The sequence below is a fragment of the Panthera pardus genome, unplaced genomic scaffold, assembly GCF_024362965.1.
Source record: "Panthera pardus isolate Hobbes unplaced genomic scaffold, ASM2436296v1 HiC_scaffold_6, whole genome shotgun sequence".
Lineage (NCBI taxonomy): Eukaryota > Metazoa > Chordata > Mammalia > Carnivora > Felidae > Panthera > Panthera pardus.
The window spans coordinates 21,737,077-21,764,484 of NW_026526991.1; the positions used below are offsets into that span (position 1 = coordinate 21,737,077).

A 27,408-nucleotide genomic window follows, 5' to 3' on the forward strand; every position below is an offset into this window, starting at 1 on the left:
TGGCTCCCATTTTGTGGCACCACTTTGGTGGTCTCTAACCAAGGAATTTTTGATAGGGACAGGTCCACAGGAGAATACGGGGTTGGAGTGTGGTGGTAGCAAGGTTTCCGCAGGTCTGGAGCCAGTGTAGCTCCACAGAGGTGTGCCTGGGTAGCTTAGTAGGTTGAGCGTCTGACTTCAGCTCAGGTTATGATCTCGTGGTTTTGGAGTTTCAGCCCTGCATTGGGCTCTGTGCTGACAGCTCAGAGCCTAGAGCCTGCTTCAGATTCTGTGTCTCCCTCTCTTTCTGCCCCTCCCCTACTTGCTGTCTCTCTCTCTTTATCAAAAATAAATAAACATTAAAAAAAAAAGAAAAAGAAAACTGCCACAGAGCTAGAGGGGACGGATCGGCAGAAGTGAGTCCTTAGGAAGGTGGGTAGGATAATTTTTACACTGTCCCAGTTATCTGTGTATTTGAGCTGGCTGGCAAGCTAAAAAAATGGTCCCTGCCAACTCTTTTTCCTGGGGATGTCTCCCAATGATTTCAGTTCCTCCATCACCAGCTGTGAAGTTAGTAAGCAGTTTCTCTCCCCATACCCCAGACATATTTTCAAACTGCTGCTTCTATGCTGTATCTCCACAGGTGCTGTTTCTTGTGCTCTTTAAGGGTGGGGAATCAGTTCCTCTCACCCTTTAACTCTTCTAGAGTTGAACCCACTGATTCTTAAAGTTCCAGGTATTAAGCCCTGCTCATTGTAGGAACTCAAGAAATTAGGCCCCTCTGGTTTTCAAAGCCAAATGTTATGGGGATTCGTCTTCCGTGTTTGGGTTCCCTATGCCTGGTGTGTGTTGTTAGGGTCTGTTTCCTTCTCCTCTCTGAGCCTGTAGCATCCTTCTCCTGTGGTTGGTCCTATGTGTCCCTTTAGCTTCTGACCACGTGTCCACCTTCTGTACCCTCAAATGTGGCCTTTTTCTGTACATTTACCTGTGGAGAGTCTGTTCCATTAGTCTTCACATTGTTTTCTGGATTATTTACACTGATGTGGATATTATCTAGGTGTATTCATGGGACAGGTGACCTTAGAATCCTCCTACTCTGCCATCTTCCCTGGCTTCCAGAATGGAGAATTATTTTTATGCCACATGCCTGTCTAATACTTTGATTAGTACTTAATGGATAAATGAATAAAATGTGTCTTTTACCATAAGTCTTGCTGTTAAATCATTATTCTCTTACTTGGAACTCTCCACAAGCCTACTTTTGTTTTCTTCATTCTACAAAGATGTGATATTGTATTTTATATATACAGAATGTGGCAGTATATTAACTTTCATTTCTAATGGAGTTCTTATGGGTATAAGACTCAGATTATAATTCTTATTTCTTGGTAGGGACATTAAGTATATTTTTCAACTTTGTATATAATTCAAGAGATCCACATTTCCTTGCCTCTATTTCATTTATATTGGGTTCAGAGGTAGGCCATCTGAGGAAATTAAAACAAAAAGTAATTTAACATTTTGTTAAAATTATTCATGTGTACAACTCATTTGTATGGCTTTAAAATCAGAGTATAGAATTATTCAGTTTTATTTAACAGAAGTGTTCTATCATCTGCCTCAATCTCCATTTTATAGGACCCATCTGACTTTTTTAAAGGTCTAGCCAAAATGATTAATACCATTCACTAGAGAAACCTACTATTGTAGAGATCATCTTTCTGGAAATTCTCTTAAAATAATAATGGTCATTTTCCTCTAAGGAAACTTAAATGCAGTATTACTTTGTACTCCATACTATTGCATATGCCTTTCAAAGAAAATGAAGTAGTTGATAGAATGTCTTACATGATTGCTTTAAAGATCAGAAGTATATAGAAAAAATACTTGACAGGCTGATGACTTTAATATAATCTTAGGCTTTGTTTAGTTGAGTCTCCAGAATATTTTTAAGGGAGTATGTTCAAGTTTCCTAAAACTATTTAGTAAAAAATATGATGTAATGGCATGTGTTCATTTAATGTGCTATGTTATTATCTCTTCACTTCTCTCTCTTTTTCTCTCTGACATTAAATAATGCTTTAAGGTCAGGGATTATGTGTTACTTACTTTTTTATACCTACTACCTAGCAGACTATCTGGCACATCATTATTCACTGAGGGATGCAATAAAAAAGGCAACACTATGTGTTAGCAATATTGTGGAGAAATTGGAACACTCATGCATTGTTGGTAGGAATATAAAATTGTATAGAGAGTTCTCTAAAATAGTTTGGTGGCTTCTTAAAAAGTTAAACATAAATTTACCATATGACCCAGAAACTCTATTCCTGGGAATCTGCCCAAGAGGAATGATCCCATTCTTTGCTGTACAGTATCTTCTCTTGGTTTGTCCTTTGTCCTCCACTTTAATCCCAACAATATAGACACTTTCTTACTTCTACTTTTTGTCCTGTCCTGAGGTCAAAGTAATCTAGCTAAAAGATGTACATGAGTAAAGTCTAAAAGCATGAGCAGGTAGTGACATTTTTATATATAAAAACAATTGATTTGCTAATACACATTTTATGAAAAAAATTTGAGAAAATCTCCAATGTACATTTTTGTGCTAGACATAGTTTAGTTTGTTTGGTCTCACAATCTCACAGCTGAATCATACTTTAAAGACTAAAATTACATGAAATAAATGTAAAGCTACTATACTGGGTTGAATAGCATTCCCCCCAAGTTTATGTCTGCTGTAATCTCCAAAATGTGACTTTATTTGGAAATAGGGTCTTTGTAGATGTAATTAGTGGATGTGAAATCATAGTGGAGTAGGATGGACTCTAAAGTCAATATGACTTGTGTTTTTGTAACCAGAGGAGAGGACATAGAGACACACATACAGGAAAGAGGTCCATGTGATTATAGAGGCAGAGATTGGGGTAATGCAGGTATAAGCCAAGGAGCACCAAGGATTGCTGGTATCATGAGAAGTTAGGAAGGAGCAAGGAAGAACCTTTCTGTAAAGCATCTAGAAGAAGCATGGTTCTGCTGACATCTTGACTTCAGATCTGTGAGAGGATAAATTTCTATTGTGTCAAGCTACCCAATTTGTGGTACTTTGTTACGGCATTGCTAAGAAGCAAATATACATTTATTGAAAATAACAATATACATGTGTATTTATATCAAAGAATCTATTAAATGACTTGCTTTAGCAATCAAGTTTCTGGCTTTGAAATTATTTCATAGCTAGCTTTGGAGCCTAGGAACTCATATTACAGAGATGCTGTACATCTATTTAAATTTATGTCATAAATATTTACCAATGAATGAAGCTGGGTTGATCATTGACACTTACAAAAATTTATGCTGTAATTTAGAAATTGAAGAGAAAGTTTTCTAAGATTAATTTATTGGTAGAATTGAAGAATTACATGTTTATGACTTTCAACACAGTAGAATATGTATGCACAAAGCATATGTGTTTTATCTTAAAAGTATTAAAAGATGTCATATAGGGATACTTGCCTATCCCAGTAGATTTATTTAAAACATTCCTTTAATGAGTTAATATATGGGATCATATGGTGTAGGGAAGAAAATCTTTTATTTTACCTTTTTAAAGTTTCTTCTAGCTAGTGTAAGAATTAAATTGACATGACACAGATTAACAAGAGAAAATGAAATTTAATTTAATATGCATGAGAACCCCATATACATGAAGGTTTCACAAACAGAAAGGTAAAATGTGGTATGTATACCATCCTGAGCTAAGGAATGAGATAGGAGCTTGGGGCTTCAAAGGGGAGGATAACAATTCAGAGTACACTAAGAAGAGCAGACGTTTCTGGTAATTAGATGTTTGGCCTGCCATACAGATGTGTCATTCAGATAAATTATCTCTGATAATAACTCTAATTCTGGGAAAGACCCCCAATTTGGATCCTTCTAAGGAGTTAAGGGAGAGACAAAAATTTCTCTTGAGTCTGCAGGGTCTCAAATGCCTTTAGCTCAAAATAATCCCCCTGCCAAAGTTGTACATTTTGGGGAGACTTGCTTTGAACCCGTCAGTAATTAAAGGAACAGTCTTGGAATGCTTAGCTAGACTATGGCAGTGCTAATTTGTTAAATTGAACATAATTAGATTTGTATTTTCTAAAATGATTTGATATGTAATAATATTGATAGGCTTTCTCATTTTCTGAAAAATACATATTGCATATTTCAACATTTAAAATGAGATATTTTGGGGCGCCTGGGTGGCTCAGTCGGTTAAGCAGCCGACTTCGGCTCAGGTCATGATCTCGCGGTCCGTGAGTTCAAGCCCCGCGTCGGGCTCTGTGCTGACAGCTCAGAGCCTGGAGCCTGTTTCAGATTCTGTGTCTCCCTCTCTCTGACCCTCCCCCGTTCATGCTCTGTCTCTCTCTGTCTCAAAAATAAACAAACGTTAAAAAAAAAAAAAATTAAAATGAGATATTTATCTCATTTTTTTTTCTAGGAAAAGAATTTTTAAAATACACCAGCAATGATACTGTTTATCACACAATTTTATTTTTTTAATGTTTATTTATTTTTGAGAGAGGGAGAGAGAAAGCGCAAGCCAGGGAGGGCCAGAGAGAGAAGGGGACTGAGGATAGGAAGCAGACTCTGCTGTCAATGTGGAGCCCGATGTGGAGCTTGAACTCACAAACCATGAGATCATGACCTGAGCCAAAGTCAGATGCTTAACCAACTGATCCACCCAGGTGCCCCCTCACACAATTTTCTAATAAAACCAGAGTAGATACTCATTAGAGTCCACTCATTAGAGTTTCTCAAAAACAGTTTTATCTATTGCAATAGGTAACAAATCTGTTAAAATCCTTCTAATTATATGTCCTATGTTGTGCTGGCAACTGTAACATCATAGGTTTTGGGAACTCTTAATTTAAAATATTTACAACAAAGCCAAATATTTCAAAGAATCAATTTTCAGTTTATAATGTCCTTCCATTTTGATTTTAGGAAGTTGTCTCATTTAATCCTGAATTAGGTATTAATGTCTCTATTTCACAGATAGGTAAAACCAAGGCTAATTGTTATGTGACTTGCCCAAGTAGTTGGAGATATTATTTGAGCCCAAATTTGCACCAAAATCTATGCTCTTTCAAGAATAACATAACCTCATTTGGATTGGGTTAAAGCTTGCTTAAAATCAGGACTTTATGTGAAAGATTACAATTTGAATCCTGACTCTTCTGTTCATTTACTGGGTAGGATTAGGCCAGATCTCTTAACCTCAATTTTATCTGTAGTAATCATAGTAACTTCATTACTTACCACTTATTGTTCTAAGCATTTCACAGTTATTGACTCATTTAATCTTTATAACAACCCTATCAGGCAGATAAAACCCCATTTTACACATGAGGAAAATGAGATTAAGAGAGTTTAAATAAATTGCTCAGTCACAAACTACTCAGTGACAGAGCATCAAAGCCTGTGTTCTGTGCTGCCTCCCTGTGAAGATAGAGATAAATAATACCCATCATGCAGGCGGTGGTTAGCATAAATGGTATGTATGTAGGCACTTTGTAAATGGGAAAGGAGTAAAAAAAATATTAGATATTATGTATAAGAATGCTTTTTATTTTTTTTAGCTGGGGAAATGTCAGGGTAGACAGTTTCCTCATAATAAGTTTTATGGAATTTAAATGTTATCATCACATCCTAATTCTAGTGATATATTTCTTGAAATATCCTTTGAAGCAAGTTATGCATTTTGCTTCATTTAACAAATAAAAGTAAATGTAAAAGTTGTCTGCTACTAGGTTAGCAATTCATGTTTTATAATTCTTGATTATTCTACCTGCTTTAACTAAGGATCATTTGTTGAAGTCAATTAGGGTTTTTTTTTTTTAATTAGTATGCTACTAGTATTTGCATAAGAAGAATTCTTAAGTACTTTAAGAGTAAATTATTGCAGAGAACGTCTGTTTCTTTTTGATATATTTAATTAATGAGATGATTTTAGGTATTCTTCATAAAGTATCTTATTGGACTTCTGAATTTCAAACATTTTTCAGTAAGACACTAAAATTCTGAATTGTAAAATTCTCACTGCTGTTATCTGTATTCAGTCTCTGAGTTAATGTTTTAATTGACTATTATAATGGCACTTTACTTTCTGAGGACTTTCATAGTCTAGTGTCCTTTTTCTTCTTACAATATCATCTTCATCTGTATCTTCTTTTTTCCCTTCTCTTCCTCCAAGCCCCTTCCATGTTTTCTTCTTTGGTTCAAACTTTTGTTAACCTATATTACAAAAGCTCTTTTCTAATTTCTGGCCAAGGATAAAAAAATATTTTTTTCACTTTTTTTTCACTTCTGATCTCTGTTCAGACACAAGTCAAATACCCTCTTTGAGGGATAGACAGCAGAATGAAATTCCCTCACCACTTAGTAGTGAGTTAATAGTTTCCCTCCATTTGGCACTTTGTCATGACAGGATCATTCACTTCAAATTGTAATGCTTTTAGAAATCATATTCACCTGTTTCTAGTTGTCATTGTAAAGGACATTTTCTTTGCTTTATATCATTTACTAAGATAGTTCTAATCATAATTTCACTAAAATGAACAGAGCTAAGATCTCCTAGGTAGGGGAAGTCTTGCTCGTAGTAACAAAGTCACCATTATATTAGTATGAACAGAGGGCAGTCTTAAAGTATAATAACATGCTCTACTTATCCACAGAGGGTTTTTTTGGAAATGTGAACCCATTTTCAATCTATTAGAGTATTGGTTTAAATAACTATACACATAATTTGCTCTATTTATGAAAGGTCATCCTAAATAAGATCTGTATTCCATTTGTGTGGAGGAGCAAGGCTCATTGGCTTTGACTAGGACTGCACTATGCCTCCTCCCTGATAATTCCTGTTAAATTTGTGCTTCCGTTCATAACTGGGTGTGGAATGGTAATGCTGAAAATTATTACTTACCCTTGAGAGTGGAAAGAACAAGGTTAAAAACGATTTATGATTTTAATATGACTTAATATTGACTTTAAATATTTAGCAATCCTAAATGTTTTGGAGGCAGGATACTTTTACTCCCTTAAGAGTTCTATACACTATGGAAAAATAATTACTCCTAGAAGGTACTTGTTGTTGGATTGATGAATAATTTTAAGCATTTTGTTGCAGTATAAAAGGAAGATTCACCAAAAAATATTTTATTTCTAAGAATAGATTATTATTTTAACCAACATAAAGTATATGAAAGTGACAGTTATGTGTCTTAAAACTGTAGTCATGGTTACTTTCCATCAGAGTATTTTCTTTTCCTCCACTTTATCCTGGAAAGAAATCAAAACATCTATTTCTGACATTTTAGGATAATAAATAACATTAAGTTTTGTTCCAATGCGAGAATAAAGTATTGTTGATATTAAAAAAACCCCAAAATCCAGCTATTTTAGCAGCAAAAAGTTTATTAAAGAATAGTAGAGGAATTATAATTCAGGGCACGCAAACTGTGGCAAACTATAGGCACGTTCAGAGAACAGAGAGGGGCTTGCTTTTATGGAGGAAAGGAGGAAGTTGGGAGGGACTCTTTAGAAGAGTTCAGGGTGGTGATAGCTTCTCATTGGCTTAAGAGTGTAGTGGTTTCTCATTGGATGGGCTACTCCTGAGCAAGGAGAAATTTTTTCTTTCTCTTACTGGGGTATGTAAAGTAAGCTTATTCCTGTTGGGGAATGTCAGATATGCTTTTTACAAGGAGTGGTAGTGTACGAGAGCCTCTTCAGGGCTTCCTGACTCCATTTTAAATAAGGTTTTCCTTATTTTTTTTCACAGTATTGATATCAAATGAGATTTCCTCAACAAAAATATCTAAAGGGAAATTTAGTAGTTCTCTTTGATTCCTCTGGGACTAGTTCTGCAAAGTCATTGGAAAAGTAACTAACTAGTCATTAGATAATAAGATCAGAATTATGGGTTTTGTGTGTTCTCTTACTGTTTATATCTGTATATATGTTTTTTAACCAGCTTTTAAATATACATTGGGTACACAATATGGTACCAGTGCTACAGAAGATATAAAAGAAAAGAAAAAAATTATAATTCACCTAAAAGGAGTAGATTCTAGGAGGAAATATAAGATACTCCTAGAAGAGAACATTGAATTTGCAATAATTTGTTCAGTATTGTCTGTTAAGTGCAGAGACTATTGAAAGTAAGAAAATAAATATGTAGAGTCAAGGTGATTTCCAAGAAGTCAGAGATTTTAAATCTCTTTTGTTCAGAATATTGTTTCTCTGATTACCACAAAAATACATGTTTAGTGAAGAAAATTTGAAAAATAAGTTGACTATAAACGTTCACCCAAAATAACTAGTTTGCCTCTATGAATTCAGCTAACACTTTTCCTTTTATCTGTAGCCATTTTCTACCTGGACCAAGTTTCCCAACTCTCTTTACATGACTAATTCTTACTCATCCTTTAGGCTTTAGGCTTTAGGATTTATGTATGTATGTATGTTTGTATGTATGTATGTATGTATGTATGTATGTATGTATGTATGTATATATGTATTTCTTTATAGTTTATTTATTTATATATTTATTTGAGAGAGAAAGTGTGAGTGAGAAAGGGGCAGAGAGAGAGAGAGAGGGAAAGAGAGAGAATACCAAGCAGGCTTTACACTTAGTGTGGAGTTCAGCCCACAAACCTTGAGATCATGACCTTAGTCTAAGTCGAATGCTTAACCGAGTAAGCCACCCAGATGTCCCTAGACTTTATTCTAAATGGCACTTGCCTTTAAAAAAGTTTTCAAACCTCCTAAATTATTTTAGGTTCTCCTACTAATGTTATCTTATTTAGTCTTTGGGCTTCCTCTACCTTCATGAAATATTTATGCTCTTGGATTCTGTGGTAGATGCTGGGAATACAGTGATAAACATGGTAAACAGAATGTCTATTACCATGGAGTTGGCAATTATGATGGAGACAGACAAGAAACAAATAAACAAATAAATCAATCTACATAACATTTTGTTCCAATTACTAGTAAATGTACTTTTCTCACTAGACCATCAACTCCATAGGATAAGTACTATGTTTTTTTAAAGAAGTTATCTAAACTAACTAAACACACTGTGTTTGTTTGAAATGAATGATTACTGAAACAATGAATGAATAAGTTGACACTTTTGTGCATTTTTCTCATAAATCACATACATAAACATACACTTTTCGTATCTGGTCAAAATTGAAATATTGTTATAAATACATACTATACATTTTTGACTTAACATATCTTGAACATATTCCTATGTGAGTAAATGTTTTAATGGTCACATAATATTCCATTATAAGAATGTACCAGGATGATTAGTTAAGCACCCCCCCATTGAGATTCTTATTTTCACTCTTTTCCTGACTCAGAACCATACATGTAGATTTTTTCCAGTAGTTTACTATTACAGATTATGTTCTGATGAACATCTTTATGCATAAATCATTATATGTTTTTTTTTTTGTTGTTGTTGTTTTAAATCATTATATGTTTGATTATATTTACTCAGACATATTTGAATCACTGGACAGAGGTTATTATCTTTTTTAAGGTTTTTGTATGGATTGTCAAGTTGTATTACAGAAAGGTGAGGGACAATTTATATAATTTCCTTAGGTTTTGAAACTAGCAATGGATATGACCTAATCAAAAGGATGCTGGCTGGCAGGAGCAAGGACACAGAAGTGAGAAGTAGACAATTAAAAAAGAGAGAAGAATCACATGTGTTATGTTGTGTAGTAAAGAGGGATGGGGTTGGAAATCTTGGGACAGGTAAACACTAAATGAAAACTTTCAACTTTTAAAAACAGATAGTTGGAGCTACTGTAGGATCTTGAAAAGGAGTGGGATAAAACTGTCTGTGGAGTCAAACATATCATAAGTCAAATTAATAACTTGGTGACTTTAAGCACTTGATTCATTAACTCTTAAATTTCAGCTGTATTTCATTCACCTTTCAAAGGGCTTTGGGAGTCTGGATACCTTTCTGGTTCTTCAAGCTGTCCCACTACAACTGTGGGAGATTTGTGAGGGGCTATTCTATGTTTTCTCTACTCAGACCCCTCTCTGAACTGTTTTGTATATAGCTTTTCTTTTCTTTTCTTGGTTAAATTTATGTTTATTAACAGCATGCATGATTCTGTGAAAAACAAGCTTGACCCCTCCCTGGTCATTCTGGCTCTCAAGGGCAATGTGTTCTGAGGACAACTGCCTGAAGTTCTGTCTCTTAAACTCCATTTGTGTCTTCACCTGGTTATACCTAGTATCTGGCTCAGGGGGTTGGTAGTTGGACACTGGTGGCATGTAATCTGACCCTTCCCTCTCAAAGGGGAACAGACTGGGGTTAACAGAATGAGATTTGGCTTGATGGCCTTCACATGGAGATCCTAGGACATGAGTCACAGCTCTTACAAAGCTTCCTGCTAGGCCTCAAACATGGACCTGATAGCATCCTTCTCTATCTTGTGCTCTTGCTGCTTGTACCAGTACTTCTTTTTCAGAAGCAGAGTTCTCCTCTGGCCCTTCTCAAAAAGGAGCTCTACCTGGGGATACTCTCTTTAGCCAAGAACCTTACAGGGATAATATCTTCAGTGGAAATTAGCTCTTAGCCAGCCTTTTCCAGCCAAGACCTACAGATCCTCTTATTCAGATGGCCTTTTGGTGCTTAGTCTTTTTTAGGATTTACCTTCTTCTTTTGTAGAGGTTCTGATCTCATGAGAATGAGATCCCAGAAGGTCAACAATGAAGCTCACTGGTGGGTGTTCCTAATCTGTGCCTGCCAAGTTCCCAGAGCAGCTATGGCCCCTCTGGCAGCCATCTGGTGAAGAATGCCTTATCTAGCATTTTGTTGAGGAGAGTTTGAAATGTTTCTAGTTTGTGCCAGGGAAAATGAGGAATCAGCTTCACTGTCCAGAGATTTGTCTAATCTTATCTGATAGACTATGTGATAAAATAGGGAAATTCAAGGCATCATAATTCAGGGGAAATGGAAACATGTACATTGGTTTAATATTTCCAAAATATTATCTCTGTTACATTATTATTAGATACAGCATTTAAAAAGTTTATCATTTCTTACAGTTCATGGATTCAAGCCCCATGTTGGGCTTCCCACTGACAGTGCAGAGCCTGCTTAGCATTCTCTTGTTTTTCCCTCTCTCTCTGCCCCATCCCTGCTCACTCTTGCTCTCTCTCTCTCAAAATAAATTAATAAAAACTTAAGAAAAAGTTTATCATGGCACTAAACTCAAGGTGAGAAGAAAGTGTAAAAAGCCTGGAAGCAGGTTACCTGTGCTTACCTCCAGGTAAACATTTAATTAGAGTACGAAATGCTTCATGTAGGAAGGTTCTTAAAAATTCAATATAACTTGTAATTTCTCTAGCAAAAAACAACTCAAAATATATTTTTTATTGATAGTTGGCCTGAAGTATCATCTTTATATATAAAAGATTACATTTTTTTCTCTGAACACAAATTTCTAGAGCCCTCTATTATCATCATAAACTTTCTTCTGGAGTTCAAAAACCCTTTTAGAAAGAAGAGAAAAAAATGGCTATCTTCCCTCTATAAAATATGGATGAATATTTGGTATAAATTATGTGAACTTATATTGAATAACTAGATAGTTTATTAATTCTAAGTGTGTTTAGCTCAAAGCATTTTTATGTGCACTATAATTTATCTTGAAGACTTAGTGGTAGCATTCTACTGTTCTTTTTCCATTTCCAGAGCTGAAACCTTCAGATAGTTATTCTTTTGTATGAACCTTGATTGTTTCATTATATTTACCCTTAATATTTCAAGACTTTCTCCACAACAGATAGGCTAGGCAACACACTATAGTATCTGACCCAGTGTACCTTGGACACATAGGCTGAAGATTTAGTTAATTCCAGTCATTCTCTCTCCTCTTTTGGCTCCTTTAATACTTGTCTATTTTGGTTTTTTACTTAACTGCTGGACTGAATGCCCACTCTTTATCCTTTTAGTCCCTAAATGTTAGTAATTCACTTCAATTCTATCCCGTGTTTTCAACTGTTTTCTACCTAGATCTTTTTCCTGAGCTACAGATACTATTTAAAACTACTTATGCTATCTGCATCTTGGTCTGGATTCTCCAGAAGTGCCTCATATTGCAACATATCCAAATGTGAAACTTCTGTTTCCCCCTAAATTGCCCTAAATGTTCATCATCCACCATTACGAAGCTAGCACACAGCATTTTCTGTGATCTGCCATTTTCATTGCTATTGCTACTGTCCTAATTTTAGGATCCATTTTATCTTTACCGAGGTCATAAATAAATTTAGAAGAGACTTTATTTAATATACAAGTTTGATTTACTAAAATATAATAATAACGACTGAACACTATATAAAGGATTAGAGATGACATATTGTACATTTTAATAATCATTAAGGAGCATGGTAAAATCATTCCATTTGTAATCAGTTGATCAATTAGAAACTTCTTCGCCTTTCTGTTTCACTCAGTTTCAGTGCCATGACTGTACATTTATTTTACTTTTTTGTAGGTAATATTTATGTTTTTTCTGTATATGACCCTTTGTCAAATTATGATGCTATGACTAGTGATTATTGACTTCCACTCTTCTACCACGTCGCTGTCACTGTGACCCTTGTAAAATGATCTTTAAGTATATTGGAAGCATCTTCATGTGTTAGCTACCTCTCTTCTCATAAAACAAAAGTAGTAACATTCAATGCAAAAACTTCTTTACCTGCTGTGCCATTTGCTTTACCCCCTTTTTGTATTTCTGTTTCTAGCTCTCACTTTTTCTAATTATTCTTAACAGTAACAGCTTAGAGTGCAATTAAAATAATTTTTATCAAAAAGAAAAATAGTAATTGTTTTAATTTTAATAACTAGAATTTCAGATAAAAGGAGTTTGAATTTGGAATGCAATACTGTATTTCTCAGGGCTTTGTGTTGTTAACCCAGTTTTCATATATTATGCCTATGACATTATAAAATTAAGGTGGTAGTATTCTATAACAGCCATGTAGATTTAAGGGAGCTAATTTATGTGCCAGTGTTGTCCTCAAAAATGGTGTTAGTAAGATATACCTGACTCTATGTCTGTGCTTTGTTCCCTCAACTAAAGTTAAAGTCCTTGGGATCCCACAATATTTTTGTCTATCCTCCCACATGGAATATAGTGTTATTGAATATAGGAGTTTTATAATCATTTATAAATGATGACTCGTAATTTGTCAGGGAGTTTTAGAAAATGCTGCATTTCCACAAGAAACAATTTGGCATTAATTGGGGAGAAAAAGAACCCTGAATTTATCTGTTACTTATCTATGATTTACATAGTTTTATAAGTTACTTCACAGTTATTTAATCTAAAAAGTCATTCATTAATGGAGTAATTCTTGTGAGGGAGAAAATTAGAACTGATCATAAAATAGTGTTATTCATTTATTGGAAGTCTAAAGAAGCTAGGTGTAATGGGTTTTAAATCAGCCACATTCATATAGCCACTGTATCATTTATTACCTAGCCCACTGAGAATCTTAAATGTTTATAATTAATTATAGTAATTCTCCTTCCCTATTCAAGACCTACTTTGAAGAAAAGAAATGACAGTTTATATATTTCCATTTATATTATGTTTGTTAGATTTTTTTTATTACTTAGCTCATACACCAAGAATATTCAGTTGTATTTTATTTCTTGCATTGAGAAAAAAAAGCCCTCATAGTTTGGTTGCAATGATTAACTTTGGTGGTCCCAAAGTAATGTGGTATACATGTAACAAAAAATTAGTGGTATAATTAATGGTTATACCCATATGTGCCTTAAATCTTAGAGCCCTTGGTTCCTGACAAAGCACTATTTTTGGTCATGATATAATAAGCATTTCTCATTTGTGAAATTAAATGTGTCCCTGCAGAGGCTACATGTAAATAAAATCGTACTTAAATACACTAAAGGGGGCCAGATATTTCAGGAAAATGTAGAGTGACATATTTTGTGAAATATATCCTTGTCACCTTTCTGAAAATAAATACTAAACATTAATTTTGGTGCTTGATGCTTTCTTTCTGGTTTTTGTATTGACATGTAACTTAGTTACAATGAAATTAATATATTGTAATATATAATTTGATGAGTTTTCACAAGTATGTACTATATTACTACCAACACAATCAAGATATAGAATATTCCTATCATTTGAATTAGTTTCCTTATGCATATTTGCAGTCAATCCCCTTTGTGCCAAGACTTTAAACGTTCTTTGAGGTTTGCTTTCATTATAGCTAAACATTTTCTAGATTTTCATATGAATAGAATCATATAGTGTGCATTTCTTTGGATCTTGGCTTTATTTAGCAAATTGTTTTTGAAATTCACCCATTTGATAGTTGTCCATTCTTTTTGTTACTTGGTAGTGTTGTTTTTTATGGGTATATCACAATTTGGTTTTGTGTGGACCATAAGTTTTTAACTCCCTTAGGTAAATACCAAGGAGCACTATTGCTGGATCACATGGTAAGAATATGTTTACTTCTATAAGAAACTGCCAAACTGCCTTCCAAAGTGGCTGTACCATTTTGCATTTCCACCAGGAATTAATGCGTGTTCCTATTTGTTCCACATCCTTCTCAGCATTTGGTGTTGTCAGTCTTGGATTTTGGCCATTCTAGTAGGTATGTAGTGGTATCTCATTTTTTTACTTTAATGAAATCAGCTTATTAATTCTTTTTTCATGGATTATGCCTCTGGTGTTTATTTGTTTGTTTGAAGTCATGACTGAACCCTAAGTCATTTAGATTTTCTCCTATTTTATCTTCTAGGAGGTTTTTAGTTTTCTGTTTTATATTTAGGTTTATGATCCATCTTGATTTAATTTTTGGAAAGGGTACAAAGTTTGTGTTAGGATTCATTTTTTTGTATGTTGATGTCCATTTGTTCTGGCACAATCTGTTGAAGTGACTACCTTTGCTCCACTCTGTTGCATTTGCTTCTATGTCAAGGATCAGTTGATTATATTTATATGGTTGTATTTCTGGACTTTCTATTCTACTCCATTCTATTTGTCTTGTTTTCATGGATACCATACGGTCTTCTTCGACTTCTTTACTCTATTAACTTTATAACTTAAAAAATTTTTTTTAATGTTTTATTTATTTTTGAGAGACAGAGAGACAGACAGACAGAATCCGAAGCAGGCTCCAGGTTCTGAGCTGTCAGTGCAGAGCCTGATGTGGGGCTCTAGCTTATGGACCGCGAGATCATGACCTGAGCCAAAGTCGGACACTTAACCGACTGAGCCATGCAGGTGCCCCTAACTTTACAGTAAAGCTGTATAATATCAGCCCTCCAATTTTGTTCTTCTCTTTCAATATTGGGTTGACTATTCTGGGTCTTTTGCCCCTTCAATTAAACTTTGGAATCAGTTTATTGATACTCACAAGATAGTTTGATGAAATTTTGATTTGGATTATGTTAAATCTATGGATCAAGCTAGGAAGAACTGATATCTTGTTAATGTTGAGTCTTCCTATCCATGAACATAGAATATTTCTCCATTTCTTTAGTTTTTCTTTGATTTTTTCATCAGAGTTTTGTATTTTTTTCTCATACAGATCTTATACATATTAGGTTTATACCTCAGTATTTCATTTTGGAGAATGCTAATGTAAATGGTTTTATGTATTTACTTTCAAATTCCACTGTTTATTGCTGCTATATAGGAAAGCAGTTAACTTTTATATATTAACCTTGTATCCTGCAACCTTGCTATAATTATTTATTAGTTCCAGGAGTTTTTTGTCAGTTCTTTTGGATTTTCCACATAGATAATCATGTCATTTGCAAACAAAAATAGTTTGTTTGTTTTTTTTTAACTCAGAACCTGAACTCATGACCTTGAGACCAAGATCTGAGCTGAGATCAAGAGTCGGACACTTAACCAAATGAGCTACCAAGATGCCCACAAAGACAGTTTTAATTCTTCCTTCTAAATCTATATAACTTTATTTTTATTTTCTTGCCTAATTACATTGACAAGGGCTTCTAGTACGATGTTGAAAAACAGTGATGTGAAGGTCTTTCTTGCCTTGTTTGTTACCTTAGTGGGCAAGTTTTGAGTTTTTCATTAAGTGTATTAGCTGTAGGTTTTTTGTAACTATTCATTATAAAGTTAAGGAAGTTTTCTTCCATTTCTACTTTATTGAGAGTTTTTATTAAAAGTGGATGTTGGATTTTATTAAATGCTTTTTCTATATCTATTGATATAATCATCTGATTTTTCTTCCTTAGCCTGTTAATATGATGGATGACATTAATTGCCTTTTGAATGTTGAACTGGCCTTGCCTGGGATAAATCCCACTTGGTTATGGTGTATAATTCATTTTATACATTTTTGCATTTGATTTACTAATATTTTATTGAGGAATTTTGCAACTGTGTTCATGACATTATTGTTCTTTAGCTTTTGTTGTTCTGTTTCTGCCTATTTTTGGTATTAGAACAATGCTAGTCTCATAGAATGAGTTAGATGTATTATCTCTCCTTATGTCTTCTAAAAGAAATTATAGAGAATTGGTTTGATTTCTTCCTAAATATTTGGGAGAATTCACCAATGAACCCATTCTGGGCCTAGTCCTTTAGTTTTGGGATATTATTAATTAGTAATTCAATTTCTTTAATACATGCAAGTCTATTCTGATTGTCTATTTCTTCTTTTGTGAGTTTTGGCCAGTTGTGTCTTTCAAAGAGCTGGTCCATTTTATCTAGGTTATCAAATTTGTGGGCATAGTGTAATTCATAGTATTCCTTGTTTATACTTTTGATGTTCCATCTGTAGTGATGTCATCTCTTTCATATATTATTTTAGTAATTTTTGTTCTTTTTAAAAAAAATTGTTAACCAAGCTACAAGCCATCTATTTTATTGATTTTTTTTTAGAGAACCAGCTTTTGATTTTGTTGATTTTCTCTATTGATTTCCTATTTTAATATCCATTGATTTCTGCTCCAGTCTTTATTATATCTTTTCTTTTGCTTACTTTGGCTTTAACTTGCTATTCTTTTTCTAGTTTCCTAAGGTGGAATCTTAGATGATTGATTTTATATCTTTTTTCTAATGTATGCATTCAATAGTATAAATTTCCCTTTACCTATTGCTTTCACTGAATCCTACAAATTTTGATAAGTTGTATTTTCATTTACATATAGTTCAAAGTATTTTGAAATGTCTCAAGATTTCTTCTTTGATCTATATGTTATTTAAAAGTGTGTTGTATAATTTCCAAATATTTGGAGGATTTTCCAGCTATTTTTCTTTTATAGATTTCTAGTTTGAGCCATTGTAATCTTAGAGCAGATATTGTGTGATTTTTATTCTTACAAATTTTTTAAAGTACGTTTTATGGCTTAAAATGTAGTCTGTTTTGATGGAAGTCCATGTGAGCTTGAGAAAAATGTGTATTCTATTGTTGCATGAAGTTGTTTATAGATGTCTAGTATATACAGTTGGTTGATAGTACTATTGAGTTCATCCACTCCTTACTGATTTTCTCCTGCTGACTCTGTCCATTTCTGTTAGAGAGTGTTGTGAAGTCTCCATATATAATAGTTAGTGCATTTATTTCTCCTTGTATTTCTATCAGTTTTTACCTCATATATTTTGATACTCTATTTTTTAAAGTGCATACACAATAAAAAATTGTTAGGCCTTTTTGGAGAATTGACCCCTTTATCATTATGTAATGTTCCTCTTTATCCCTGATAATTTTCCTTGCTCTAAAGAGGTTTTATTTTGATTTTATTTTTTTCAACGAAATAATAACATGACCATTTATTGAGACTGATGTGGGAAATGGTGTGCTGGAGGAAAAAGAAGATGCTATGAAAGAGTCACCTTGAGGAGTGGAAAATAATTTTTCTCCAAACCATGTTAAGTTGCTCTGTTTTGTTTTAGTCAGAGAGTTAGATTTAGCCAGGATAGGGATTTGCCAGGTAAGTACAATAAAGAAAAAAGAGAATGATTGTGACAAGTGAACATCACTATATTATAAATTCTAAATTATTCCTGGATATAGAAAAATATAGTTTTATTGTATGAAACGAGTTTAATACTGACATCTAAACCCAATTAATATAGTGCCAAAATTTTAAACAATGAACTTTTTCACATATCTACACATGTTTAGGTACAATATTACATAAGAGAGTATAGCAGTTTAATCAAAGGATAATGCCTATGACCTAAGTAGAATTTATTCTAGGAATAGAAGGCTAGTTATACACCAGAAAATCAATCAGTATAATCTACTGCATCAATAAATTAAGGATAAGCAAAGCTATATTAGGTAATGAAAATGTATTTGGGCCTAAATATCATTTCAATATCTATTATGATTTATTGGCTAAGATTTCACTCTTTAAAAAAATTTCTTTTATTTGAGTATAGTTCATATAAAGGTGTTACATGCATTTTGGGTATACAACATACTGATTTAACATCTCTCTATATACATTATGGTAAGTTCACCACAAATGTAGCTATTGTCTGTCATCACACACTGTCACCATACCATTGACTCTATTCCCCATGCTGAGGCTTTTATTCCAATGACTTTTATTCCATAACTGGAACCAAAGTCTTCTACTCACCTTCACCCATTTTGCCCATCTACCCACCTCTCTTCCTTCTGGCAACCATCAGTTTGGTCTTGCATTTACAGGTCTGATTCTGCTTTCTGTTTGTTTGTTTGTTTATTCATTGTTTTGTTTTTTAGATTCCACATATAAGTGAAACCATATGGTGTTTGTCTTTCTCAGTCTGACTTATTTCACTTAGCATAATACCCTCTAGGTCCCTCCATGTTGTTGCAGGTAGCAAGATCTTATCCTTTTTTATGGCTGAGTAATATTGTGTGTGTGTGTGTGTGTGTGTGTGTGTGTGTGTGTGTACTTCACATTACATCTTTATTCATTCATCTATCAATTGACCTTCAAGTTGCTTCCATATCTTGGGTATTGTTAATAATTCTGTAATAAACATAAGGGTGCATATATTTTTTGAATTAGTGTTTTCATTTTCTTTGGGTAAATACCCAGTAGTAGAATTACTAGATCATATGGTATTTCTATTTTTAATTTTTGAGGAACATTCACATTATTTTCCACAGTGGCTGTACCAATTTACATACCCACCAACAGTGCACAAGGATTCCTTTTTCTCCATATCCTCACCAATACTTGTTATTTCTTGTCTTTTTTGTTCTAGCCATTCTAACAGGTGTGAGATATCTCACTGTGGTTTTGATTTGCATTTCCCTGATGATGATTGATGTTGAGCATCTTTTCATGTCTCTGTTTGCCAGCTATATGTCTTTGAAATATCCATTCAGGTTCTCTGCCCATTTTTTAAAGTTGGATTATTTGGTTTTTGGTGTTGAGTTGTATAAGTTCTTTATATCTTTTGGTATTAACTCTAATTGATAGATCATTTATAAATAACTTTTCCCCTTCAGTAGGTTATTTTTTCATTTTGCTGATAGTTTCCTTTGCTGTGCAAAGGGTTTTTATTTAGATTTAGTCCCAATAGTTTATTTTTGCTTTTGTTTCCCTTACCTCAGGAGAGCTATCTAGAAAATGTTGCTATGGCTGATGTCAAAGAAATCATCTACATTCTCTTCTAGGATTTTTATGGTTTCAGGTTCAACATTTATGTCTTTAATCCATTTTGAGATTATTTTTGTGTATGATGTAAGAAAGTGGCCCAGTTTCATTCTTTTGCATGTAGCTGTCCAGTTTTCCTAGCACCATTTAATGAAGATACTGTCTTTTCCCCATTATATATTCTTGCCTCCCTTTTCATGGATTAACTGACCATATAAGTGTGGGTTTATATTTAACATTTTTATTGTGTCATTTATCTCTGTGTCTGTGCCAGTACCATACTGTTTTGATTACTACAGCTGTGCAGTATATTCTGAAATCTGGAATTGTGATACCTTCAACCTTGTTAAATTTTTTTCAAGATTTCTTTGGCTATTTGGGGTCTTTTGTGGTTCCATACAAATTTTGTTATTTGTTCTAGTTCTGTGAAAAAAAATGCTGTTGGTATTTTGATAGAGATTGCATTGAATCTGTAGATTGTTTTGGGTAATATGGACATTTTAATAATATTAATTCTTCTAATCCATGAGCATAGACTATCTTTCCATTTATTTGTGTCATCTTCGGTTTCTTTCATCAGTGTTTTATAGTTTTCAGAGTATAGAGCTTTCACCTCCTTGGTTAAGTTTATTCCTAAGTATTTTATTCTTTTTGGTGTAAGTGTAAATGGAATTGTTTTCTTAATTTCTCTTCCTGTTGTTTTGTTCTTAGTTTATAACACACTACTGTTTTCTGGGTGTTAATTTAATATCCTGCAACTTTACTGAGTCCAGTTACTACTATTAATAGTTTTTGGTGGAATCTTTAGGGTTTTCTGTGTATATTGTCATGTCATCTGAAAATAGAAACAGTTTAACTTCTTTACAAGTATGGATGCCTCTTATTTCTTTTTCTGGTCTTATGGCTGTGGCTAGGATTTCCATTACTTTATTGAATAAAAGTGAGAAGAATGGACATACCTGGGGCACCTGGGTGGCTCAATCAGTTAAGCATCTGACTCTTAGTTTTGGCTCAGCTCGTGATCTCATGATTCTTGGGTTCAAGCCCCTAATTGGGCTCTGTGTTGGCAGTAACAGGACTACTTGGGATTCTCTCTCCCTCTCCCTCTTCTCTCTGCACTCCCCCTGCTGTCTTGCTCTCTCTGTCTCAAAATAAATAAATAAACCTTTTTTTTAAAGTCAGGAGAGTGGACATTCTTGTCTTGTTCCTGATTTTAGAGGAAAAGCTCTTCAGTTTTTCACCATTGAGTATGATGTTAGTTGTGGGTTTGTCATATATGAACTTTATTATATTGAAGTATGTTCCCTCTAAATCTACTTTGTTGAGAGTTTTTATCATGAATGGTTGTTTAATTTTGTAAGGCTTCTCTCATGGGAATTTTAGTAAGTATGCTTGATTTGCTTAGCACCATGTTCTCTCTGTCTGGTTAAGGCAACCTATTTACTGTCTTAAAAGTTTTATATGATCAATTTTCTTATCCATAAATGGAGATTATAATAATGGATGGAGGTAATATACCTAACTTCTGTTGTTATGACTTAAATGATATAGCATGTTCAAAATATGCTGTAAGAATTAGAGCCTGACACATATTATATATTTGATATATTGGAATGTAATAATTTGTATAAGTTAAAGCTTTACATGTCTATAATTCCTATTATCACAGATATAGGACTTTTTATAATGTATAACAATAATTACATGTATCTACAGTTATCTTGGATAACTTATCACCTGAATTTTACCATTTTAATGTTACCTCAAAATTATATTACAGTGTAAAATTTTATATTTATTTTACTAGCCTGCAGTAGTTTCCTTGTTGAGTAAGCCCACAAGTATCTAGAATGCAGCACTTCAAATTTTGTACACTGTGGTTAAAACTGACATTTCTAAGCATTGGAGACTCTGTTAAGTTTGACTAATTATACTTTAGAATTATAAAATTGATTTAAATTATAAACTTATGTGACATATTTGAGTTATCAAGTTTCTTTAGAGTCAGATTTGCAGAGCACCCATTGAATTGCGTGGCATAAGGTCAATATCATGTTCCTTCAGAAAATTTTAGCAAAATGTAGTATGGAAAACAGAACATATATGTTTGGAAACTTAAACTAATATAATGAGTAACATTTATTTTCACATTTTGGAACAATTCCATTGACATTTTTATTTAATTTTAATTGAAGATTATTTTAATCCAATTGCTGAGAAAACATTTTTTAATTTTTATTTGAGAGAGAGAGAGAGAGTTGGGGGGGAAGGAGCAGAGGGAGAGAGAGAAAGAATCTTAAGGAAGCTCCACGCTCAGCACTGAGCCGACACAGGGCTTGATCCCATCACCCTGGGATCATGAGCTGAGCCAAAATTAAATTGGATGCTCAACCTACTGAGCCACTCAGGTGCCCCCAATTGCTGAAAAATTTTATGATTGCTTATTAACATTGTAAGTATAATACTTGAGGGGCACCTGGGTGGTGCAGTCATTTGGGCATGGGAGTCTTTATCTTGGGTCCGGTCATGATCTCGCAGTTGCTGAGTTCAAGCCCTGCATCAGGCTCTGTGCTGATGGTATGGAGCCTGCTTGGGATTCTGTCTCTATGTTTTCTCTGCCCCTCCTCTGCTTGTGGTCTCTCACTCTGTCCCTCAAAATGAATAAACTTAATTTTTTTAAAAGTATAATACTTGATTCCTAAATCTTAGAATATAGTAACTATAAGGAGCCTTCAGTTGGAGGCTGTTGGAGAAACAGAGAGGTAAAAGTGCTCAAGTCATAGAGCTAGTTAGTGATAAATCTAGGATTAGAATCTAATTTTCCTAATTGTCATCTTATCTCATTCTATTTTATTTTATACCAGATTCTCCTCAAATGCATCATGTTCCCTAAGGCCTGGGCTCCACATGGATATATTTTATGCATATTTGGGTATTATTTGCTTACTTGTGGGTAGTCCAAAGAGCTAGGTAAAATGCTGTGAAAATTCAGCTTTCACAGGCTATTAGACTAACTTCTAATTCATACCACTTATGTGTTTGTCTGTAGAATGCTCCATTCCCTTCTTTTTGTTTCAGGTCCACCAAATCTTATTATACTTGGATATAATTATAACCTAGCTACAGAAAGCCCTTTGATCAGCTCTATAATTACTGCAATGATCACATCCCTTTGAGAAAAATCATTTTCCAGGTGGTGGCATTCCCCTGTGATGGATCAAATCACCTCAAATAAATAGGACTTCAAAATTCCAAAAGACCGTGAAATGTAAAAGAATACAAAGATAAGAAACATGTTTGTGTAGTATATTTGGGCACTTCTATGTTTCCTCATCATAGCATACTTAAACATTTGAGACTTAAATAGGAATAATACCACTCCACACAGACTGAATGTGGAGTGATTCAGTCATATAATCATATAATCATATAATAATCATATAATCATATAATAACTCACATGCATTGTTTTGAAAAAAGACATTTAGAAAGCTGAGATTTTAGGGGTGCCTCACTGACCTCGGTCGGTTAAGCATCCCACTTTGGCTCAGGTCATGATTTCATGGTTCCTGAGTTCAGGTTCCTGAGTTTGGGCCCCACATCAGGTTCTGCCCTGCTGATTCTAGGGAGCTGGCTTATGATTTTCTCTTTCCCTCTATCTCTGCCCCTCCCCAACTTGCACTCTCTCTCTCTCTCTCTCTTTCTCAAAATAAGTAACTTAAAAAAATGAAAGTTGAGATTTTATAACTGCAATAATTTGCTATTACATAATAAAGTCTTCATAATCTAAAAGTCTGTACAATGCACAGATATATACTGTACTTAAAAATGAAACATAAATTTCTTAAAAATCTCTTAAAATATAAATTTAGTTTGCAATGCCGTATGGGGTTTGCTTTTAAGGAAAGCCTCAGCAATTTTTAAAAATAAATTTGAGAACTACTTGGCAAGATGCCTAACAAGCTCTATTTTATCTACTTTGGAAAATCTAATTTTTTTCATATTTTGATAGATTTATTTGCTTAACATAAGAAGAAGAGACTTTAGATATATTATTAAACTTATCTTAAAAATTTATTATTAAAGTATTATGTATTATATGTACTTTTATAAGGCATATTACTATTCAATTTTTGTTATTGAAAATTCAAACACATACAGAAGTAGAGAAAATAGTGTAATAAAGTTTCATGTACCAATCATCCAGCTTCATCAGTGATCAACATTTTGCCAATTGTGTTTGATTTATCCTCTTTTTTTGAAGCAAATCCCAGACAACAATAATTACTAATTAATATCACTCACTCTACAAATCATATTAAAATTTCCTCAATTGTGAGATAAACAACATTTCCAATGTAATAGGCTGAATCTTTACATGAACTAGTGAGTGAAAGATGTTCAGAAAGAGGAAAATAGATCTATGGCAGAGGGCTCGTACATTTCTGGCTTCTTGGTAAACAACAGCAGAAGTAATGTTCATGGTTTAAGAATCCTTACTTTGCAATCCCTGCAAGAGCAATCTAACAGTGTATGGGTGTGTCATGTGTATTTGTGTCCTTATGGGGAATGGTGATGGCAAGGTCCATAGGAGAGGCTGAGCAACATTGTTGCTGGGTGAGGCTCCCTAGGAAACCAACTCCCAATAATGACTAAGGAATAGGAGACTTACAGAGAGTACTGTTGAGATCAACACATGTGGAAGTGAAGTGAAAGAAAGGAGACAGGACTGGATAGAGGGAGAAGTTGAGATGGTAAGCTGTCTTAACAGAGACCACAGCCAACCCTCTGGAAAATTATAATCAGGGATGATGGACCATCTGATCAGTCAGTCACTGGGAGCTAGTGACCCTGGAATCGGGTGGGCAGTGGGTGAGGAGGCTGTCTTCAGCCAAGGCAGTCCTCAGAGGGGCTGACAACAAATAGCTTTACATCAGTAGCACTGTCAACAGGTTGGAGAATAGATCCTTCCTTCCTGAACTGGAATCTGGGCAGCACATAAGAGTATCCACTCCAAACATTTTTTAGCACGATAGTCTATTCCTATATTTTAGGTTTTTTCTAAGTATCAAGTTATCAAATGCTTTTATATACCAGGTATTTTACATAAATTAATCTTTACATCAACTCTCTAAGATAGCTCTTATTTTCAGTATAAGGAATCTGAGAGGGTGGTTGGCTGCTCCAAGTTACACAGGTGATGGATGTGGAAGAATTGAGATTTCATCCAAATTCTGACTTCCAGCCCTTTCCACAAGGCAGCACAGGTGCTAGCTGCATTGTTCTGATGGAGTGCTTATAATTAAAGCCCTCAGACAGTACATGTATTATTACTCTGCTTTTTGCTTGTATCTACCAGTTAAGTTAGTGACGTATGTTTTTAAATTTTAAAGTCATGTTTATTTAAGATCTTTCAAACCTATTTGAAATTCAACTAAAACAACTCAGGTTTGAGGGGTGCCTGGGTGGCTCAGTTGATTAAATGTCTGACTTTGGCTCAGGTCATGATCTCGCAGTACATGGGTTCGAGCCCTGTGTCAGGCTCTGCGCTAACAGCCTGGCACCTGCTTTGGATTCTGTGTCTCCCTTTCTCTCTGCCCCTCCACCATTCACTCCCTGTCTCTCAAAAATAAATACATAAATGGTAAAAAAAAAATCAACAAATTTTGACAACTCAGGTTTGAGTAGATTTCCTGAACAGGTTGGAACATGTTCTCTGTACTTCTTTAGAGCTTTATTGAAATCATGAGATGAAAAGCAAAAAACAACACACACACACACAAAAAACCCTCCAAGAAAATAGCCAAAGGCATATTAATATCTTTATAATTATTTTTCTTTCTGATTTGCACTGCTTTGGGAAAGAAAACACTAGATAATCACTATGAATCATTGTAACCATTTTTCCTAGCCTTTCAAACTACTGAATGGAAATAGGGAAAGCTGAGTTCTGTTCATGATCCTCCAGTATTCCTCCCTGAGTGATCTGGGGAAAGCCACTTAACTCATTTTATGCTTTAGTTTTCATATTTGAAAATGACTATAATAAAACTACTTTCCCCTTTATTTTTTTATGCTGAAAATATATGCTTATTTAAAATAAGTGTAAATGTGTGTAGTCTTTCACTCTCCCTTCATTCCAGGGTAGTTAACATACAATGTTTTAATAGTTTCAGGTGTACAAAATGTGATTCAACAATTCTGTATATTACTCAGTACTCATCAAGATAATCTCCTTACCTTAAATGACAAATATATGAATAGATTAGATGCCTTGTGATTGCTTTGAAGCAACTCCTTAAGAACATGATGTTTCTTAACACTTTCTGTTAGCTAATAGAATTTGTTAATTACTATCCCTTTACTAATTTTTTCAGAGAATATATATATTTGTAGAAATATTTTACAAATGAAACGTTATAAGCAAACTCATTAAGGGGCGCCTGGGTGGCTCAGTCGGTGAAGCGTCCGACTTCGGCTCAGGTCATGATCTCGTGGTTTGTGAGTTTGAGCCCTGCGTCGGGCTCTGTGCTGACAGCTCAGAGCCTGGAGCCTGCTTCAGATTCTGTGTGTGTCCCTCTCTCTCTGCCCCTCCTTCACTCACACTCTGTCTTTCTCTCCTTCAAAAATAAATAAACATTATAAGCAAACTCATTAACACGTTACTGAGCATTTTGTCAGCAGCCAAATGAACTGATCAAATTTGATTATTAAGACGGCATTTGACAGGTATGGTAAATAAAATAATGGCTGTCAAAGATGTCCACATTATTAATTCTCAAAACCTGTGAAATATTACCTTACATGACAAAAGGGGCTTTGTAGATGTGATTAAGCTAAGGATTTTGAGATGAGAATATCATCCTGGGCTATCTAGGTGGGACCAATGTAATCACAAATGCCTTATAAAATGGACATAGGAATATCAGAATGAGAGAGAGATTTGAGGATGCTATGCTGATGGCTTTGAAGGTAGAGGAAGGGACCATGAGCCAAGGAGTGCAGTTCACTTCTAGAAGCTGGAAAAGGCAAGAAAATACATTCTACTGGAGCCTCCTTAAGGAATACAGCCCTAAGGATACTTTGATTTTAGTCCAGTGAGACTTATGACAAATAGAACTATAAATAATACATTTGTGTTTTTAAAGCCAATAAGTTATGGTAGCTTGTCCATAGCAACAATAGGAAACTAATGCAATAGGACTGTCATTCCATTTAACCAGTGGATCTTGGTCTGTATGAATAAGTTGTCCTTGTTGTCAAGTCTGAAAACCACACTTGGAAGAAGGTGGGGGGCTCAGGTGTGTGTGCCTCAGGTTGCCTTAAAGGCCTCTGTTCATCTCCAGATTAAGCTCCGTCTCAGTTCATAAGCTTTTTCCTGGAAGGTTTGTCTGATTATCATTTCTTGATGAGTTAAAGTGTAGGATATGAACAGTTATGTTCTCTAATAACATCTTAGGAAAGCCTTCCCATTGAAGTTTCTGTTCCATTAAGACTACAGTTTGATTGGCTGCTCTTTATAGTATGTCAGTGTCTTGGTTCTGATGAGTTTATCTATCCATGAGTGTCTGATGAAGACCCCTCCTCTTTTCTGAATGTCTCCTACTACTTCATTGAGAATCTTTTAGACACCTCTTTATCCTCTTTCTTTGGAGTTCTACCACCAACATTCACTGCTGCTAAACCAAGGCTTTTTAGCATCACTTGGAGAAAGTCAGAAA

At 34.4% G+C, this 27,408-nt stretch overlaps 1 protein-coding gene and 1 pseudogene across 14 annotated transcripts in view; one reads left to right on the forward strand and one right to left on the reverse strand.

Annotated features, from left to right (window-relative positions):
• ANKS1B (ankyrin repeat and sterile alpha motif domain containing 1B) overlaps positions 1 to 27,408 on the forward strand; it is a 1,073,811-nt gene that overhangs the window by 330,494 nt on the left and 715,909 nt on the right. The window lies entirely within an intron of this gene.
• Positions 10,081 to 10,843, reverse strand: LOC128774906 (39S ribosomal protein L40, mitochondrial-like; annotated as a pseudogene).